Raw genomic sequence first — 22,398 nt, 5'->3', positions numbered from 1 at the left:
GGTCCCGGTCCCCTTTGGAGTGGAAAAGTTGTGCCCCGAGGTCAAATAGTTTTAGAACCACTAGTATACATGTACACCAGATGACAGCAATTAGTCATTTGACAGAGTGAATTTAATAACTGGATTATTCATCTAAAACTTTTAAAAAAAAAATTTATTTTTGTACAGTAAGTTTCCTGATATTTAAATGTCAAAAAAAAAGTATCCACTTCTTAATTGTCAAAAACATGAAAAAAAATATTAATATTTAACACCGTCATTTTTATTAATACTAAAAAATGTTTCATCGATATTATAAAATGAGAAAAATATTATCCATATTTTTCTGACCTTTCATTAGCGGTGCAGCTAGCAGATTCCAGAGGCACGAACACAGTTAGCTAGCTAGTTGTTTGAAATGCTTTTTAATTACATTTATCCGTCAAATTTTGACTCTTTTGTCGTCATTCCACATCTAAAAAGCACCAAGAATATAGGTACAACGAGAAGCGAGCTAACTACGGCCGCTAACTGCAATACTAGCACCCTGTCCGTCGAAGCAGATATTTTGTTGTTGTTTTGGTTTTTCTCGCTATAGCGCTGTTCTGCACATAGAATTAGTCACGCATTTTTTCCATCCATCCATCCATTTTCTACCGCTTATTCCCTTCCGGGGTCGCGGGGGGCGCTGGCGCCTATCTCAGCTACAATCGGGCGGAAGGCGGGGTACACCCTGGACAAGTCGCCACCTCATCGCAGGGCCAACACAGATAGACAGACAACATTCACACTCACATTCACACACTAGGGCCAATTTAGTGTTGCCAATCAACCTATCCCCAGGTGCATGTCTTTGGAAGTGGGAGGAAGGCGGAGTACCCGGAGGGAACCCACGCATTCACGGGGAGAACATGCAAACTCCACACAGAAAGATCCCGAGCCTGGATTTGAACCCAGGACTGCAGGACCTTCGTATTGTGAGGCAGACGCACTAACCCCTCTGCCACCGTGAAGCACGCATTTTTTCGCCACCTCAATTTAAGGCACCAATGAGTACTTTGAGATTTGACGTTTTCATGTTTAAATTTTGTTGCTTTTGAGACCAAAGTGCGGCCCCTGGCCAAATTTGGTCCGCTGCGTCATTTCGTGTGGCCCTCCAAAGGGTGGTTACTAAATGTAAAACATATTCACACTGACCTTTTTTAAACCGCAAAATCATTGATGGCATGTCCACAAGGCTACTCTGTAAAAAAGTCAGTAGATTTCACAAGTCGCCAGAATTTAGCGATAAAAGTAACAATGGTAATGTTTTTTAATCAATTGTAAAACACTGTAAAAAAAAGTGTCTGGATTTCTACGGTAAAAACTGGCTGCTCACTCACCAGAAATGTACCATTGAATCAGCAGTGAGGCCATTTTTTCCATCTAAGGTAATGCACTGTAAAAACAGGGAACGTAGACTTTACGATAAAAAAGAAGCAGCTCAGTCGACAAAATTTTGCGGTAAAAATAACTGATACTGTTTTTCACTTTATAGTAAAGCACTGTTAAAAAACAATGACCATAGATTTTACAGTAAAAAAAACTCAGCTGAGTCATTAGAATTTTATCGTAAAAACAACAGTAAAAAAACACCGTAAATTTAATGGGTTTATTCGGATGACTGGGCTACCAGTTTTTTTTTTTATCGTAAAAATATAAAAAAAATTTAAGAGCTCACTAGTTTTGTTGGAATTTTGTAAAGTTGTTACTTTTTGAAGATCATCTTGGTCGCCCAACTTCGCCCACGTCCTATGACGAAAACCTAAACGCTTCAAAATGTAGCATCCTACATGTGTCTAATTTGTCCGGGTAAGTTTTGAAAGCGATCGGATGAACTGGTCACGGGACAACACCTGGAAAATGGCAAAAATCAGCAGTGGAGCCATTTTTCCAACTAAGGTAATGCACTGTAAAAATAGAGAACGTGGATTTTACTGTAAAAAAAGTACATCTCAGTCGCCAAAATTTTGCGGTGAAAATATAACTGATACTGTTTTTCACTCTAAGTAATGCACTGTAAAAAAAACCACATACATTTTACAGTAAAAAAAAAAAGGCAGCTCAGTTACTAGAATTTTATTGTAAAAACTTTAGTGCAACAGTTTTTCAATTTACAGTAAGTTAGTGTAAAAAACACGGTAGGTTTTTTTTGTAAAATTCTGGGGAATGAGCTGCCAGTTTTTTTAATCGTAAAATATATATCTTTTTGACACACTCACTATAGTTTCCTTTGAATTTGGTAAAGTTGTGACAACGAAAACCTAAACGCTTCGAAAGGTGACATCCTCCATGTGTCTAATTTGTCTGTGTAAGTTTTGAAAAAGCGAACGGATGAAACATCCCGGACGAACTGGTCACAGGATAACACCTGGAAAATGGCAAAAATCAGCAGTGGAGCCATTTTTCCATTTTAGGTAATGCACTGTAAAAACGGAGAACGTGGATTTTACGGTAAAAAAGTAGCAACTTAGTTTTGCGGTGAAAATAACACTGACACTATTTTTCACTGTATAGTAATGCACTGTAAAAAAATTACCATAGATTTTACAGTAAAAAAAAAAGGCGGCTCAGTTACTAGAATTTTATCGTGAAAAAAATAGTGAAACATTTCTTCAATTTACATTAATTTCGTTTAAAAAAAACACCCTACATTTAATTGTAAAATTCTGGTGACTGAGCTGCCAGTTTTTTTTATCGTAAAATATAAAATACATTTTTTACAAGCTCACTAGTTTTGTATGAATTTGGTGAAGTTGTGACTTTTTGAAGCCCAATGGAAAAGCATTTCGGATATAACGAAAACCTCAACGCTTCGAAATGTAGCATCCTCCACGTGTCTTATTTGTCTGGGTAAGTTTTGAAAGCGATCGGCTGAAACATCCTGGACGAACTGGTCACAGAACAACAACTGGAAAATGGCGAAAATCTGCTGACGCTGCATAAAAGATGCAGAGTTGCATGTTAGCTGGATTAGGCAAATGACTTATATTTAAATATAAGTATGAGGCTAAATTCTTGTTGCATGGTAAAAATGATTGTCGGGCCCACAGACCATTTTCACTTTGGCCCTTGGGGGAAAAACGTTCCCCATTTTAGACTGTTGGAGGTGTTTTTAGAGTGTTGGAAGTTGTATAAGATGTGTGGAGGGCTTGTTAAGACGTAACAGTCATAAAAATCATGGAATAAATAGCCTCCCCACTTTAAGAATTCAGAAGTTGCGATAGTCGATTGAACATTGAACCAACTCTGAATAGACCGAGTTGACCCTCTGTGGGAAACAGTTTTAGCCACGTTAGCAAAGGCTAGCCCAGGACGAGCATGTATTGATACTAAAATTAATCTAGCTGTCGCACAACAACACGGCAGCGGCCGCTCAAAGGAACAAATAGCCCAAATCAAGCGGCGGAATTCTAATTTGACCTACTCTTGTTAGCCCGGTCCCCCGGGACCCCAGAGCCAATCAGCCTCCATTACACGGACAATCTCGTCCCGTGACGACGGCTCTGAAACATCATAGCCGAACCTTTGTCGGAACACGACCGGGCGCTATTGGAACCAGCTGTTGCTCCGAGCATGATGTCACCAGTTGGCAATGCGCCGTCGGTCTGGACGTTATTTCCAGTCATTAGTCCTCTTCCAGCCACTGACCATTTATCAGTCTTCTCCGGCACCGTGACATACCGTACCTCTCGTCATGGCGTCCTACGCTAGGAACATGTTGATGGACGGTCGCCACATCCGCTACAGCTAACGCGCTTTAGCAAGGCAGAGTTCTATCCCATAATAGCCTTTGATCTCAAAGAGGTTCTTGTCCTCAGAATCGTCTCTGGTTCTGATATTCCGATCCAACGTTCATGCTTGCTTCTCTTCTGCTACGAAAGGTTTGCCGATAAAAGAGTTCTCGCAGAGGTTCGGCCGATACTTGCTGACATATATCGGAAAAAATATGAGAGCTGTTAACTAACAAGTGAACAACAATGTAGTTTTACAAAAACGTGCATTCTGTGTGACCCTCGGTCCACGTGGGAAAAGGCAGTAGCGGTCAAGTTGATGTCGAGCCTCGGGCGGGAAGAAATAGCGAGCAGAAATGGCCGCCGTTGCGGACGGATTCCCCAAACCCCCGACAAAGGCAGACCGCGCCAGAAACTACAACCTTTTGGACAGAAGTATTGTAGGAAATCAGGTACGTTCCTTGACTGCCCAGTTTTTTGTTTTTTAAGGGACGGCGTGGCGCAGTGGGGAGAGTGGCCGTGCGCAACCCGAGCGTCCCTGGTTCAATTCCCACCTAGTACCAACCTCGTCACGTCCGTTGTGTCCTGAGCAAGACACTTCACCCTTGCTCCTGATGGGTGCTGGTTGGCGCCTTGCATGGCAGCTCCCTCCATCAGTGTGTGAATGTGTGTGTGAATGGGTAAATGTGGAAGTAATGTCAAAGCGCTTTGAGTACCTTGAAGGTAGAAAAGCGCTATACAAGTACAACCCATTTATTTATTTATTTATTTAAGTGGTTAGCATGCGTGAGAGAGTATATTTTTTGTGTGAAAGAGTGTTTGTTTCCATTTTGTGTTGCCCCAAAAGGGACGAGCAGTAGAAAATGGATGGATGGCTGTTTAGAAAAGTATGTTGCACAAATTGTCAAGTCCCATGTTGATACAGTGGAACCTTCATTCCCAAACAGAGTTTTTTGTATTTTTATTTTTATTTTACAGATATGGAAATTGAAAAACAAAAAAAACCCACGAGTTTATTTGAATTTTATTTCAAGAAACAAAAAATATATTTTGCGTTTTGACGTCTAACAAATTTTAATTTTACATTTAATTCATCAAAAATTCTAATCCCTATTCAACAGAAATGTAAACCCAGACCAAAATGTTTTGTTTTTTTTCATATTCCGATACCAAATGTTTTTTATTTTCAAAGTAAAAGCGGGGATGCTACGGTATTTTAAGATGTTTCTGGAGTCCTACACAGAAATGGTTTTAGAAATGGCCCAACAAGGACTGACATCTACAGAAATCTCCTTGCACATATCACACGAAAGTGGAGGCAAAAAAAGAATTTGATCACGCAGGTGAGTCCCCGGTCCTGTCTTTAAAATCGCTACATCCGGTTTTGTTCTGTTTTTAAAATCTCTACTTCCGGCTTGGTCCTGTCTTTAAAATCACTACTTATGATTTGTTCCAGTAATAAAAACGCTACTTCTGAGTGGTCCTGTTTTTAAAATTGCTACTTCCTGTTTGGTCCGGTCTTCAAAAATGCTTTTTCCGGCTTGGTCCTGTCTTTAAAACCGCTATTTATGGTTTGGTATAGTCTTTAAAACCACTACTTCCTGTTTGATCCGGTCTTTAAAATCACTACTTACGTATGTTTATATACACGTCTATGTATGTCTGTGTGTATGTATATATATTTATATATATACACACATACACATTCACATATATAAATATTTTAATTTTCCTGAGGTAACTCTCCTGAAGGAATCAATAAAGTACTATCTATCTATCTATATAGAAATGCTTGAATTTTAATACGTGAAAAAACGTTTCCAGAAGAGATAAAAATTGTGTTAGAGTTTAATGAAGCCTGCCGACGACTTTATTCTTCTGCTTAAAATGTTAGCATTAGCGTTAGCCCGATGTAATTATTATTTTTTAGTACTTTTCATTATTTTGCTGTTCTGCTCTAAAAAGTTAAAAGGCATCTGAAGATATAAAAATCTGAGCTCCTTGGACACCCTGCTTCGAAATCAAAGAAGCCGCGGGAGACATGTTGCACCTGGTTGTGATTTTTACAGGCATGTACAAAGACGCCCCGTTGAGAAGCGCCCGTGTGGAAATGAGAAAAGTCCGCTGCTGCCGGGGTCTTTGGAGGTCCTGCGGATTGAGTGACTGACCGCGCTGGTGACCCGGATACTGTTTTTAAAGTGCAGTACTCGCCCTGGCTTACAAAGCGAGACGCCGCTTTAAATGTAAATGTTTCTTCACTCTCAAGTTAAAATCAATCACTGCAACGTCCCAATCGTTTGTCAATGAGCCAATCAACAGATGCAACATGTCCGCGCTAACAGGCTAATACACCTTTTTAAACATTCCTTTTGCCTCAAAATATTAATTCTGTGTTTTTTTAAATGACATAACAATAAAAGTAGGATGTACGCTGGCCTCAGGTGCTCGCTGTTCCTCTTGTCCCAGCGCCGTTGTAGGACGGGGAGACGCAAACAAACTCGCTAGTTAGCATTGTTAGCTAACATTTAGCTAACTTACTTGTTGTCACCTCCGAACCACAACGTTGTTTACTTTGGTAATCATGTCTGGATGACTACAATCCCCACAGCGTTAGTTCACAACCAGTTGTAGTTCTAAACAAGGCTATTAAACTCATTTTTATTGAGGGCCACTTCCCAATTATGGCTGGCCTCGGAAGGCCACTCTAAATTATGTGACCGACCACATTGAATGATGTAGCGGGCCAATTTCAATGACGTGACGGGCCAAGTTGAATGACATAGTGGGCCACGTTTATTTTACTTGACAAACCACATTGATTGATGTGATAGAACACTTTAAATAATGTCGCGGCCCACTTTAAATATCATGAAGAACCACTTTAAATGATGTTACGGACCAATCTGAATGATGTGGCGGGCCACTTTAAACGACGTGAAGAACCACATTATTTTATGTGACGGACCACATTAAATGATGTGACAGAGCACTTTAAATGATGTGATGGGCCACTTTAAATTACACAGCGGGCCACTTTTATTTGACGTGACAAACCACATAATTGATGTGACAGAACACATTGATTGATGTGACAGAACATGTTAAATGATTGGCAGGCGACTTTAAACGACGTGAAGAACCACTTAAATGATGTGACGGACCACATTAATTGATGTGACGGGCTATTTTAAATGATGTGACGGGCCACCTTAAATTATATAGCAGGCCACTTTTATTTGACGTGACAAACCACATTAATTGATGTGACAGAAAACATTAATTGATGTGACCGAACATATTAAATGATTTGGCGGGCCACGACAAACAACATTAAGAACAACATTAAATGATGTGACGGACCACGTTAAACAACGTAAAGAACCACGTTAAATGATGTGACAAACCACATTAAAAGACGTAAAGGGCCACATTAATTACATAGCGGGCCACTTTTATTTGACGTGACAAAACAGATTGATTGATGTGACAGAACACCTTAGATGATGTGGGAGGCCACTTTAAACGACGTGAAGAACCACTAAAATGTTGTGACGGACCACGTTAAATGATGTGGCGGGCCACTAAAACATTGGGAAGAACCTTGCCGGGCTACTTTAAATGACGGGAAGAACCACATTAAATGATGTGACGGACCACGTTAAATGATGTGGCGGGCCACATAAACGACGGGAAAAACCTTGGCGGGCTACTTTAAAATGACGTGAAGAACCACTAAAATGTTGTGACGGACCACGTTAAATGATGTGGCGGGCCACTAAAACATTGGGAAGAACCTTGCCGGGCTACTTTAAATGACGGGAAGAACCACATTAAATGTTGTGACGGACCACGTTAAATGATGTGGCGGGCCACTAAAACATTGGAAAGAACCTTGCCGGGCTACTTTAAATGACGGGAAGAACCACATTAAATGATGTGACGGACCACGTTAAATGATGTGGCGGGCCACTTTAAACGACGGGAAGAACCTTGGCGGGCTACTTTAAAATGACGGGAAGAACCACCTTAAATGATGTGGCGGGTCACTTTAAACGACGTGAAGAACCACATTAAAGGATGTGACAAACCACATCAAATGATGTAACGGACCACATTAAATGACGTGATGGGCCAAATTAAATGACATAGTGGGCCACCTTTATTTTACGTGACAAACCACATTGATTGATGTGACAAAACACGTTAAATGATGTGACAGACCACGTTAAACAATGTGACGGACCACACTAAATGACGCGGCGGGCCACTTTCAACGACATGAAGAACCACATTAAATGATGTGACGGACCACATTAAAGGATGTGTCCGGCCATTTTAAATGATGTGTCCGGCCACTTTAAACTATATAGCGGGGTCACTTTTATTTGACGTGACAAACCACATTAATTCATGTGACAGAACACATTTATTGATGTGACAGAAGACATTAAATGACTTGGCTGCCAATTTAAACAACATGAAGAACCACTTAAGGATGTGACAGACCACGTTAAAGGATGTGACAAACCACGTTAAAGGATGTGACGGAACACATTAATTGATGTGACAGAAGACATTAAATGATGTGGGTGGCCAATTTAAACAACGTGAAGAACCACATTAAAGGATGTGACGGAACACATTAATTGATGTGACAGAAGACATTAAATGATGTGGGTGGCCAATTTAAACAACGTGAAGAACCACATTAAAGGATGTGACGGATCACGTTAAAGGATGTGACGGAACACATTAATTGATGTGACAGAAGACATTAAATGATGTGGCTGGCCAATTTAAACAACGTATAGAACCACGTTACATGATGTGACAGACCACGTTAAAGAATGTGACAGACCACATTAAAGGATGTGACAGACCACGTTAAAGGATGTGACGGAACACATTAAATGTTAGACAACGTGAAGAACCACCTTAAATTACATAGCGGGCCAATTTTATTTGACGTGACAAACCACATTAATTGATGTGACAGAACATATTAAATGATGTGGCGGGCAACTTTAAACGACGTGAAGAACCCTTAAATGATGTGACAGACCACATTAAATGAACTGGCGGGCCACTTTAAACAACGTGAAGAACCACATTAAATGCTGTGACGGACCACCTTAAATGAAGTGGCGGGCCATTTTAAACAACGTGAAGAACCATATTAAATGATGTGACGGACCACATTAAATGACGTGATGGGCCACATTAAATTACATGGTGGGCCACCTTTATTTGACGAGACAAACCACATTAATTTGTTATGGCCATAGGGGTTCATCGATATACAATAAATATTGCCAGTCACAATTTACTTGTGCTCAGCTGGGAAAATAATTATATATACTTATGTCATCCTTTTACTTAATGTTATGAACTGTTACAGGCGTATTCAATAATCATGTTAATAGTAAAAATGTAACGTAATAGAATGTGGGGATATAAAAGGCATCTGGTGCCATCAGACCGGGCGGAAGCGGAAATAGACGTCACACACCACCTGGAGCACCTGTCAGCCACAGCGTTTTTTTTGCTACTGGGCTACTTCATGGAAGGATCCTCATTTTTGGACTGTTTTGTGGCCTTACCATCGGCCTGTGGAGAACCTGGACAACACGGACTCTTGCCAGGAGGACTTTGAGTTGGACGCGCAGACGCAGTGCCGTGTCTACGCAGCTGCAGCTTCCAAACATTTGATTGCTTGCCTGTACGTGCGTGCCGCTATGTGCACGTCTCCTACCTAACTTTGGGGACTTTGGGGAAATATATACACTTTTCGGAGGTGAACTTCACTTTAGGATGTGTGTGTTGTGCGGGGGTTCGAGTTGTATTGGCGGGAGGGGGAGGTGTTTGTTCTGCGGGATTCATTTGTGGCATGTCAAATATGAGCCTGTGTTGTACCGAAATCTGTTACCCATCGGAATTTGTAACTCCAGGGGGCGATGTTCCCATGGCTTTTGTTTGATGGTTAAACGGCAAGGCCAAAGAGGAGGAGAAGAAGAACGCTTGCATAAATGGCGTAAACTATCCGTAATGCTGAAACGTCACTTATCTATATTGGAAAATGTATGTGTGTGAGAGAGAATCAACAGCTGATACAATGGACTCATACTATAATGACAGTAAGTCATTGATTTCAAAAATATGCGTAATTTATTAATGCTGAAATTCTGTCAACTGACGTTGCAGCATTAAGGATAGTTGACGCCATTTACGCAAGCGTTCTTCTCCTCCCTCTCTTTGGCCTTGCCGTTTAAGCATCAAACAAACGCCATGGGAACATCGCCCCCTGGAGTTACAAATTCCGATGGGTAACAGATTTCGGTACAACACCGGCACCGCCGTAGAATGCACCCCCTGGCGGGAGTGCGCTTACGTCACTCGCTTGCGTCACTCGTCTCGAAAAGTATACTCGGGTAGTGTCGTGGCCTTATTTTACTCATTCCCAGCTGAATATCTGTCCCACCAGCGACACTCAAAGAACTTTGGTGCGTCTGTTACAAACTGATGTGACAGAACACATTAAATGAGGTGGAGGGCCAGATTAAATTATGTGACGGGCCAAATTTAATTACCTGACAGGCCAATGTAATCACATGGTGGTTAACATTAAAATACATGGGAGGTCACATTTTTTCGCTGTAACACATACTTGCCAACCTTCCCAGATTTTCTGGGAGACTCCCTGAATTCAGCGCTACTCCCGAAAACCTCCCGGGACAAATTTTCTCCCGAAATTCAGGCGGAGCTGGAGGCTACGCCCCCTCCCACTCCTTACAGACCTGACTGTAATGTTGTGACCCTCTTAAACAGGACAATACTGCCATCTACTGTACATAGAATAGAATGTAAACATATTTTACCTTTAAGTGCCGTGAAGACATACATTAGGGAGTCTGTTCTGAAGCCCACAGTAAAGAGACGTAACTTCATCACGTCGCCTGGTTATTGACTCCAACCCAATATATTACACCGTAGACGACCAAAATGAAGAAATACGCTTGCAAGTTCCATAACAATTGGAAACAAGAATTTGAGTTTATCCAGGAGAGTTCGAAGGGGAAGGGGTATGTTGCCTGTAAATTTTGTAGAACAGACTTCTCCATTGAACACGGCGGCCAAATGGATATACTCAGTCATGAACGGTCAGTCAGCGAAGCACAAAGCGTCTGCAGCGCAGCATCGTTCACAACCCATGCAGTATCATAGCCCACCTCGCAAAATGGAGACCCGATGGTGTATCTTATGCTGAGACAATGATTGCTATGCTGATAGCTGGAAGCAACATCCCGTTCTCATTTGCGGATGTCTACTACAAATCCGTGAAGGATGTTCCTGGATTTGGAGATTGCTCGCCAATTTCGCAAATGGCAGAACAAAGGTTACTCAAATAGTGAAAGGTAAGTGTTGTTGTTTTTTTAGTGACCAGCAAGCACAGTACAGTTAGAACTGTTTTTATTACTGTGTATTTGATAGGTGCTGTCGGAAATTCAACTATTTATTTTATTTATATATATAATAAAATAAATACATATATATATATATATATATATATATACATATATATATATATATATATATATATATATATATATATATATATATATATATATATATATATATATATATATATATATATATATATATATATAGCTAGAATTCACGGAAAGTCAAGTATTTCATATTTATACATATATGAAATGCTCCAGTTGGTGAATTATACGCCACCCCTGCTCCAACCATGCCTCCACCCCACCCCCCACCTCCCGAAATCGGAGGTCTCAAGGTTGGCAAGTATGCTGTAACAAAACACATTAATTGATGTGACAGAACTCAATAAATGATCACATCACTTTCCTCCAGAAGGTCTTATCTGTGTCCATGTGATGTCAGATGAAACAAAAAATAGAGCTGTTTGGCCACAATACCCAACAATATGTTTGGAGTAAAAAAGGTGAGGCCTTTAATCCTAGGAACACCACACCTACCATCAAGCATGGTGGTGGTAGTATTATGCTCTGGGCCTATTTTGCCGCCAATGGAACTGGTGCTTTAAATGGGACAATGAAAAAGGAGGATTATCTCCAGTTTCTTCAGGACAAGCTAGAATCATCAGCCCGAAGGTTGGGTCTTGGGCACAATTGGGTGTTCCAACAGGACAATGACCCCAAACACACATCAAAAGTGGTTAGAATTAAAGTTTTAGAATGGCATTCCCGAAGTCCTGACTTAAACGTGTGGACAATGCTGAAGAAACAAGTCTATATCAGAAAACCAACAAAATTTAGCTGAACTGCACCAATTTTGTGTCAAAAAGTGGTCAAAAATTCAAACAGAGGCCTGTGGATGGCTACCAAAAGCGCCTTATTGCAGTGAAAATTGCAGAGGGACATGACGTGTGCAGATTTGGTCACATCTTCAGTAGACCCATGATAAATTCATAAAATAATCAAACTTCATGAATGTTTTTTATGATAAACTTGTGCAAAAAAATAAGAGTTGCAGACATGACATTATGTTCTTTACAAGTGTGTGTAAAGTTTTGACCAAGAGTGTGTGTGTGTGTGTGTGTGTGTGTGTGTGTGTGTGTGTGTGTGTGTGTTTGTGTATATATATATTTTTTGGGGGGGGACGGATGATTTCATTTATCAAATTTTAATACTTTTAATTTAGTTTTTACAATTTTTAAAACGCTGTCTTTATTGTTATGTACCATGTTGTATATGTTGAAGATAAAACGTGATGCTAATGACCTATTAATACTTCCATGCAAGACTAGTGAGCTAGCTCGCATGTTTAGCGCTAATAACGAGAGTTGTCATTAAAATGGTGTCAACGCCAAAGGAGCTAGCAAAGGTGTCTCAGTCTGAGCCTCGCCGTCACGTCCCGGCGACTCATCTTCAACGGTAGCCAAGCTAACCCGCCGGTGTAAAGATCACACCTTAGCAGACGCTGTGGCGACACATGTTAGCGGGCCCCGCTGGGTTTGAGCCTGCTTGTTAACAGTGCAGACACCTTGCTAGCGTGGGAGGCTAGTTATATTAGCACCCGGCTTTTCTTTTTTGGCGCGAGCGTGTCCACTTAAAGAACATAACTTTGTGCTAACGAGCGGCTAATTGTCGCTGAATGCCATTACCTAGCCACCAGGGACTGAATGCTAACTTCTCTATTTTAACCAACAAGCACATTTCGCTTTTAGTGGGGAACTAGCACTTTACTGGCCAATAATAATTGTGACAATGATATATCTATTTGCTATTTGATGGACAAACTGTAAAATGTTTTTTTGCAGGTATCCACCTCAGCGTCACATGTTTTGTTACTTGACAAATGCTACACGTTAGCATGAAAATGTTAGCATGCTATCTTTTTAAATCTAATTTTTGGGTATACGCCTCAGTCATATATTGGTACTTTATGCATGTTATCGTTAGCATGCTACCTTTTTAAACACGTTTTTCAGGTACACACCACCAAGTAATGTATTTATGTACTTAATGCAGTTAGTTAGCATTTTAACTTCAGCATGCTAGATTTTTATCTAATTTATGTACACCTCAGCGTCATATATTTAGGTATTTCACTAATGTTAACCGTAAACATGCTATTGTTAGCCCCATGCTAGCTTTTTTAGAGCTCATTTTTATCTCTTAAACATTTAGAATTTTTACAGTTTGAGCAGCAAAAAATATTTTTTGTTAATCATTGTGTTCACATCACCAAATCTGACCTAATAATATTGAAAGGTAACTTTGTTATAATAGAAAATAGTTAGCATTTTAGCACTTTAATATGTAATCATTATCATGATAAATGTTTATCTAATTTGGCATGTATACCCCTCAGTGTCATATATTTTGATATTTCACTAATGTTAACAGTAAGCATGCTATTGTTAGCGTGTTAGCATAACACTTTAGCGCGCACTGTATTTTTAACTCATTTTCATCCCTTGAAAATGGAGAGTTTTAACAGTTTGAGCAACAAAAATTTTTTTTAAGCAAAACAAAGTGTTTACATCACCAAACCTGACCTAATAATGGTACAATTTACCACTGTCAAAATAGAAAATACAGTTAGCATTTTAACATAAAATCATTAGCGTGATAAATGCTTATCTAACTTAGCAAGTATACACCTCTATCATATATTTTGTTATTTCACTAAAGGTAAGCATGCTATTGTCAGCATGCTAGCTTTTTTAGCTCATTTTCATCTCTTAAAGATGTAGATTTTTTACACCGTTTGAGCAAAAAAACATTTTAAGCAAAATATTGTGTTTTCATCAAGAAACCTGACCTAATAATGGTAAAATGTAATGTTATAATAGAAAATACAGTTAACATTTAATCATTTGCATGCTAGATCTTTATCTAATTTAGCAGGCATAGACCTCAGCGTCAAATATTTTGTTACTTTAGGAATGATGCCTAGCATGCTATTGTTGTATGCTGGCTTTTTTGAGCTAATTCTCAAGGTATAAACCTTTTCATATTTTGGTACTTGATCAGTGATGTGCGGTGAGGTTCATGGCTGGTGAGGCACTGACTTCATCACAGTCAGATTTATAAACATATGAACCGTATAGAATATCTTATTCACCATTTGATTGGCAGCAGTTAACAGGTTATGTTTAAACGCTCATACCAGCATTCTTCGCTGCTTGGAACTCAGCATCAAGCGTTGGAATTGGGGGTTAAATCACCAAAAATGATTCCCGGCCGCTGCTGCTCATTGCTCCCCTCACCTCCCAGGGGGTGAACAAGGGGATGGGTCAAATGCAGAGGACAAATTTCACCACACCTAGTGTGTGTGTGAGACAATCATTGCTACTTTAACTTAATGTAGCAGGTACTTCAGCTAGTATAGTAGAAGTTCTCAATATTTGGGCTAATCAGAAGTCTAGATTACGACTCGGAGAGAGTAGGACAGGCACAATTAAATACTTTAAATGATACTGGCAAGGGGTTCGGCTATAAGCCGCCTACCGGCCCGACCAGAGCAGGTGGAGTTCAGGGGTTGAGGAGGTGGAGATCCTTGGGCTCGGGCTCGAGGCCTATCTACAGCTCGCCATCCAAGACTTAGGGACCTGGCCTACGCAAACACAGGACCCGGAGTTCAATCAATGTGCGCACATAAATATCAACATTAAGTCATCTATCATTCAAACTTCAATAAATAAATTACACAATATTATCATTATTAGCGATAATACTGCTAACATTAATAACATTAAACAATCACATGTATGTAGAAAATAACAAGCACGACGGTACAAAGTGTTGTCACTGTGACAGGTGTAACACAGTGTTGTCACCGTGACAGGTGTAACACAGTGTTGTCACCGTGACAGGTGTAACACAGTGCTGTCACCGTGACAGGTGTAACACAGTGTTGTCACTATTACAGGTGTAACACAGTGTTGTCACTATGACAGGTGTAACACAGTGCTGTCACCGTGACAGGTGTAACACAGTGTTGTCACTATTACAGGTGTAACACAGTGTTGTCACTATGACAGGTGTAACACAGTGTTGTCACTATGACAGGTGTAACACAGTGTTGTCACTATTACAGGTGTAACACAGTGCTGTCACCGTGACAGGTGTAACACAGTGCTGTCACTGTGACAGGTGTAACCGCGCTCCAGCGGCAGTGTTCATTCATTGTCTCTACTGTAGCATAAAAAATGCAGATGGCCTTAAAACGCCACAATACTCAGTCACCATATTTAAGTACCCAAAATAAAGACTCGACATAAATATAAATTCAATTGGATCAGAAAAATTGGCGGAAACGGGATTAAAACCCTGATGCTAACCGCCCATATAAAATACATGGGTACGGCTAGTAGCTATTATTAGCAAACAAATTCACTTACCAATTCGGCTTGATATCTCAACATCGACACACTCTTTCGTCGCATCTCGGCCCAGATGGTCGGCACCTATAAGTTTACAATTAGTTGTAAAATGTTGGACGGTTGTTTTTACGATATGCAGCCAAACGACAACTTTAAAACATACCGGCTTCAGATTTCCCCAGGCCTAGCCTGGTCGCAAGAATGATCTCTGGGATCACTAGCGCCCTTTACCACCAGGACGCGAGCCTCACACAGTGCGTCTTCGCAGCCGTTTTATGATTGCCCAGCACAAGAAATACGTTACACACATACAGTTGTTGACAAAATACACTGTACATTATATACCTCAGCTAACTAAACTATGGAAATGTATAATATAATTCATACAGCAATATGGTCTCACTGCACAGCAGCCAGCAGTTAGCCGAGTCATTGCGCAATCCATGGTGAGGCTCAACTGGCCGTGACTCACCGCAAGTCTCTTCTCAGTATTTGAATGGCAAATGTGAAAATTTAGCGATGTTGAATAAAAATAATCTAAAACTGGTGAAGTTAAATGGAAAATAACTTCACAGTATAATCACTGGATACATATAACAATTTAATTATTTTTTTTTCTTTTTACATTTTTTTTCTTTCCATGATCAAGGTGAGGCCCCGCCTGACTGCACGTCACTGTACTTGATGCATGCTAATGTTAGCATGTTAGCACTTTAAACTAATTATTCAGGTACACACCTTAGAGTAATATGTTTTATTCATGAGACATGTTGCAGTTGGCATTTAACATGCTAATATTAGCATTCTAGCTTTTTGTTATGAAACATCCAATTCAGCTGTTATTGTGTCATATATTTTGGTATTTCAGTAATGCTAACTATGAGCATATTGTTAGCATGTTAGCATAGTACTGTTTGATTGATTGATTGATTGAAACTTTTATTAGTAGATTGCACAGTACAGTACATATTCCGTACAATTGACCACTAAATAGTAACACCCAAATAAGTTTTTCAACTTTTTCAAGTCGGGGTCCATGTTAATCAATTCATGGTAGTCAGGATGCCAGCATGTTAAGCTCACTTTGCTTGTATTTTTTTTGTTACTTGAAGCTATCTGGCCAGATGCTAACTGTTAGCATTTTAGCCTGGCTTTGGCTCATCAACATTCAGACAAAATTTCTACCGAAATTACATTTTCTAAAATTTCTACATTGTACTGGTTTTTGAAAGTGAAAACCAGCAAGATGGACCCCAGCGTCCTTTGATTTGTCAGTATGTGGCCCTCACTGGTACAAGTTTAGCCTCCACCCCAAATTAAATGATAACTTAATGACACATTCAAAAATAAGAAATAAAATCTACAATATTCGATAAAGGGGTGCTCAAACAGGAAGTGGAAAATATTACATAGTGGCAAGCTTGACTTGCACTGGAAATGGTGAGAGGCAAACTTCAAAGTGCTTTTATTTTGAAGGCTATTAGCTCCAAGTTTTTAAATTTTTGAAATGTCTTATACAATTTTGTGTGAAATATCTTATTTGTTAATATTAGGCATATATTAAATAATATGAATATATATATATATATATATATATATATATATATATAAACAATATATAAAATAATATTATTGTATGGTTGTATTTAAATATATATTTTTATATATAATATACAAATGTTCATATCTCATATAAATATCAAAGTAACATTTATTAGTAGTAGTAAAGTGACGCTAGCTACCAGCTTGCAAGCTACCCCCGCAGGTTAAATATGGACACATGTATCCCATCAATCATCTTTTTAACGCTTGTCACATAAAATGTCGTCCGCTGCGTTACAAGTAGGCGCACACAATACGTGCACGCCATGCGGTGCGTGTCTGAATGTGCGTTTGAGCTGGCAGCTGCACGCCACTACTCGCTAACCCGCGTGTCATGTGACACTCATATGTGTGCTCCGCCAACAACCTCAGCAGTCGGGAGAATGAGAAAAAAATACAATTCCTTAACTCTTTAGTGGCATAAAAAATTTCTCTGTAGGGAGAAATTGTGAAAAAACCCCAACTATTTTTATTGGAGGGGGATCCTGATCCAATGTTTATCAGTCCGATATCAGCAAAAAAGAAACAAGTATCGCATTTTATTAGTCACGCCATTTACAAAAGGTAAACAAAATGCTCGGTCGGATATACTGTAGGCTACTAGGAGTGAACAGCTACACAGCAGCTAAGCACACAATAGCACACAAGCTAGACATAGGTCAAAATCATTCAACAACAAAACGATATAAACAAGTATTAAAAAATTATAGTCGTATTTTACTTACACGTACGAAGTCTCCAAGGCATATTAGGAAGCATCCAGTAACAAACGTGTCCGCAGCATTCAACTTTCTGCGTCATGAGTTGATTTCATGAATTATTGTGACAAATAACCACTCTACTCTAACTTAAAAACAGCATACATCCAATTCATCACCTATTCATCCAATGATGAATAGGTGATTGTTCCCTGTTTGACTCATTTTACTTGATCCAACCTTTTCTGACATTCCTCAAGCATGCATGATTCATGCCGATATCATACCCGATCAGTATCGGTCTCAACCAATACTCAAGGCTCCAATATCGGTATCGTATCGGAAGTGAAAATGTTATATACTTTTATTATGAACTATTTTTAACACAGAAAACGTAAACGTTTGCAAAATTGTCGTAAATTGCTGTCAAAAAAGTTCCACCCCGGTCTTTTAGGTGGTGCTAATGAATGTTATGATGTGGATTGTTATAGTTTTAATGATTTTTTTTTTTTTAACCTTTTTGAGATCTTGAAATAGTTTGTTTTGAATTTGATTTCTTTCAAATGATCATTATGCCAAATCAAAAAAATATAATAGAAAAAATTTCATTTTTTTTGTGTGTGATTTATCTCATATATTAATTAATTTTAGTATAATAAAAAAATATGTTCGAAAAGTTGTGATTTTATTTGAACTATTTCAAATATTTTTTATTAACTCAAGTAAAATTAAGGACATATTAGAAAAGTTACAATTGTATGCGCTTTTTAAAAGCTATTTATTAATTCTGGTAAACTAAAAAAATATATTACAAAAGTTGTCTTTTTTTTTTATTTATTTCAAATATATTTTAAATTCTGGTAACGTAAACATTTTTATTAGAAAAGTTATATTTGTATGTGCTTTATTCCAAATAATTCTGGTTAAAAAAAAAATATTAGAAAACTTGTAATTTTATATGATTTTTGTTTTAACTTTTTGAGATTGTAAAATAGTTTCGGTTTAATTGTATTTATTTCAAATAATTAATTCTGGTAAAATAAAATATAAGTATTACAAAAATTTTTTTTAATACAATTTATTTAAAATAATTAATTCTGGTGGGAAAAAATATTAAATGTTTGATTTAATATGATATTTATTAATTCTAGTAAAATAAAAAATCTATTAGAATATTTTTAATTTGTGATTTATTTCAACTATTGATTTAATCTGCTAAAATAACATATATGTTACAGAAGTTGTAATTTTATGTGATTTATTTCAAATATTTATTAATTCTGGTAAAATAACAAATATATTAGAAACGTTATAATTGTATGTGATTTGTTTCAAATATTTATTGATTCTGGTAAAATAACAAATTAGAAAATTTGTGATTTTATTGGACTTATTCCAAATATTTATTAAGTCTGTTAAAAAAATAATGATAATAATTGAAAACTTGTAAATATATATGATATTTGTTGAAATTGTTTTGGTTGAATTGTATTAATTTCAGATAATTATTTATGGTAAAATAAAACAACATATATATTAGAAAAGTTGTCATTGAATGTGATTTATTTCAAATATTAATAAATTCTGGTGGAATGATAAAAATATTAGAAAATGTTTAATATTATGTGATTTAATTCAAATATGTATTCTAGTAAAATAACAAATATGTTAGAACATTTTTAATTGTATGTGATTCATGTCAAATATTTATTAATTCTGGTAAAAAAAACGACAACTAATATATTAGAAACGTAATTTAATGGGATTTATTCCAAATATTTATTAAATCTGGAAAAAAATAATTGAAAACTTGTAATTATATATATATATATATACATTTATTAATTTTTTTATTGTTTTGGTTGAATTGTATTAATGTCAAATTATTTCTGGAAAAATAAAACAATATATATAGTAGAAAAGTTGTAATTGAATGTGATTTCTTTTAAATAATTAATTCCAGTGAATGATAAAAATATTAGAAAATGTCTAATATGTGATTTCATTCAAATATGTATTAATTCTAGTAAAATAACAAATATGTTAGAATATTTTTAGTTGTATGTGACTCATTTCACATATTTATTTATTCTGATGAAATAACAAATATATTAGAAAAGTTGTATATTTTTGTGATTTATTTCAAATATTTAGTAATTCTGGTAAATTAACAAATATACTAAAAAGTTGTAATTGTATGTGATTTATTCCAAACACTTATTAATTCTGGTAAAAATATTGTTTTTGAAAACTCGTAATTACAGTATATGTGATTTTTTTTTCCTATTTGAGATGGTAAAATTGTTTTGGTTGAATTGTATTAATTTCAAATAATTATTTCTGGTCAAATAAAACAGTATATTATTAATAATAATAGAAAGCTGTGCGTACTCAGAATTTTTATTTTTTTTTATAGATTTTACCGTAAGAAAAAAAAACTGGCAGCTCCATCGGCAGAATTTTATAGTAAAAATGACGGTGGATTTTACACAGAATTACTGAAAATTCAAAAATTGTACTTTTAATTTTTACTCAACTGAGCTGACAGGTTTTTGTTTTTTTTTACTGAAAAATCCATCCATCCATCCATCCATTTTCTACCGCTTATTCCCTTTCGGGGTCACGGGGGGCGCTGGCAAAAATCTATGGTTCATATTTCTACAGTGTATATCTGTAAATACAAAAACAGTACCAGTTTTAGCTTTATTTAGTTTTTGTTGTTGTTTTTGATTTAATTGTATTTATTTTTTCAGTTGTACTATTTAAGTAAAATTTTTGCAACTCTGCTGCTAATTTTTCCCCTTAAAATCTATGATTGTTTTTTTTTTTGTTTCTTTTTACAGTTTATTACTGTAAATGGAAAAACTGTACCAGTGTATTTTGAGTTTTTTTTAATTTTTATTCAGTTTTATTTTTTAGTGAAAATATTTTTGTGAATTTTTGGGCTACTTTTTTTTTTCTTTTCATCGTAAAATCTATGGTTGTTGTTTTCTTCTGTAAATAGAAAAATGGTAACAGTTTTAGTTATTAGTTATTTTTAATTTTTTTTTTAATTTAGTTTAATTTTATTTTAGCGACTCGGCTGCCTTTTTTTTTTTTTTACCATAAAGTCTACCCTTGTTATTTTTACAGTTCATTACTGTAAATGGAAAAACTGTACCAGTTTTGTTTTTAGTTGGTTTGTTTTTTAATTTACTTGAATTTTTCAGTTTTATTGTTTTAGTAAATATTTTGGGAGACTTTTTATTTTTAACCGTAAAATCTACGGTTCTTGTTTTTCTGTAAATAGAAAAACTGTAAGAGTTTTAGTTTGATTTAGTTATTTTTATTGTTGTTTCAATTTAGTTTTATTTATTTCAGTTTTATTATTTAGGTAACATTTTGGCGACTCGGCTGCAATTTTCTTTTACCGTAAAATCTACGATTGTTGTCTTTACAGTTTAATCCTGTAAATAGAAAAACTGTAGCATTTTTATTTTTAGTTGTTTAGTTTGTTTGTAGCCCTGTGATGAGGTGGCGACTTGTCCAGGATGTACGCCGCCTTCCGCCCATGTGCAGCTGAGATAGACTCCAGCGACCCCGACAGGGACAAGCGGTAGAAAATGAATCAATGGATAGTTTATTTGTTTTCGTTTTATTATTTTAATTCATTTTTAGACGACTTTTTATTGTAACCCTCAAATCTACGATTGTTGTTTTTCTGTAAATGGCAAAACTACTTGTTCTATTTTAAGAGTATTTTATTTTTTTCGTTTTTTTTTATCTGATTTTGTTCTTCAGTTTTGAGTAATATTCTGGTGACTGGGCTGCCGCCTTCCACCCGATTGTAGCTGAGACAGGCACTAGCGCCCCCCGCAACCCGAAAGAGAATAAGCGGTAGGAAATGGATGGATGAATGGGCTGACTTTTTTTTTTACCGTAAAATTGCTGAATGATTTTTTTCGATTTAAAAAGTCCAGCACTTTTTTTTTTGCTTACTAAGACAAAACAAAGCAAGAGATTCTTCTTCTTTTTTTAACACACAATATTTCATAGTCTGTCAATTTTTTGTTGTCGTTGAAGTTCCACTCCGGTCCTGTAGGAGGCAGGCTTGTTGACTTTGTAATCGAGATGAACGTACATACGATAAAGAAAACCAGTTGTTATATACAAATACCAAGAGTGAAGTTGTACGTAACAAAAACTGACGAAACCTTTGTGGGTCTTCTCAAATCCATCCCTTATCTTATCATAGCGGCTTGCGTAAAAACTTTTGTTAGACCACGCGGGAATTTCTCCGCAGTAAATCCAACATCAGTAAATAAATTGTAACAGAATTATTTGTTGTTCTTTTTTAAGTGTGTTCATTTTGTGAAGTTAGTTCAATTTGTCACTGAAAGTTCAAAGAGAGTTGTCGCCATGGCGAGCAGGTGCACAACGCCACTAGCGACTGATCGACGGCTTTCGACCGCGGCTGCGGCTATTTTCTCCG

This window comes from Nerophis ophidion, linkage group LG19 (assembly GCF_033978795.1).
Source record: "Nerophis ophidion isolate RoL-2023_Sa linkage group LG19, RoL_Noph_v1.0, whole genome shotgun sequence".
Taxonomy (NCBI): domain Eukaryota; kingdom Metazoa; phylum Chordata; class Actinopteri; order Syngnathiformes; family Syngnathidae; genus Nerophis; species Nerophis ophidion.
Note: the sequence above shows the minus strand (reverse complement) of the source record.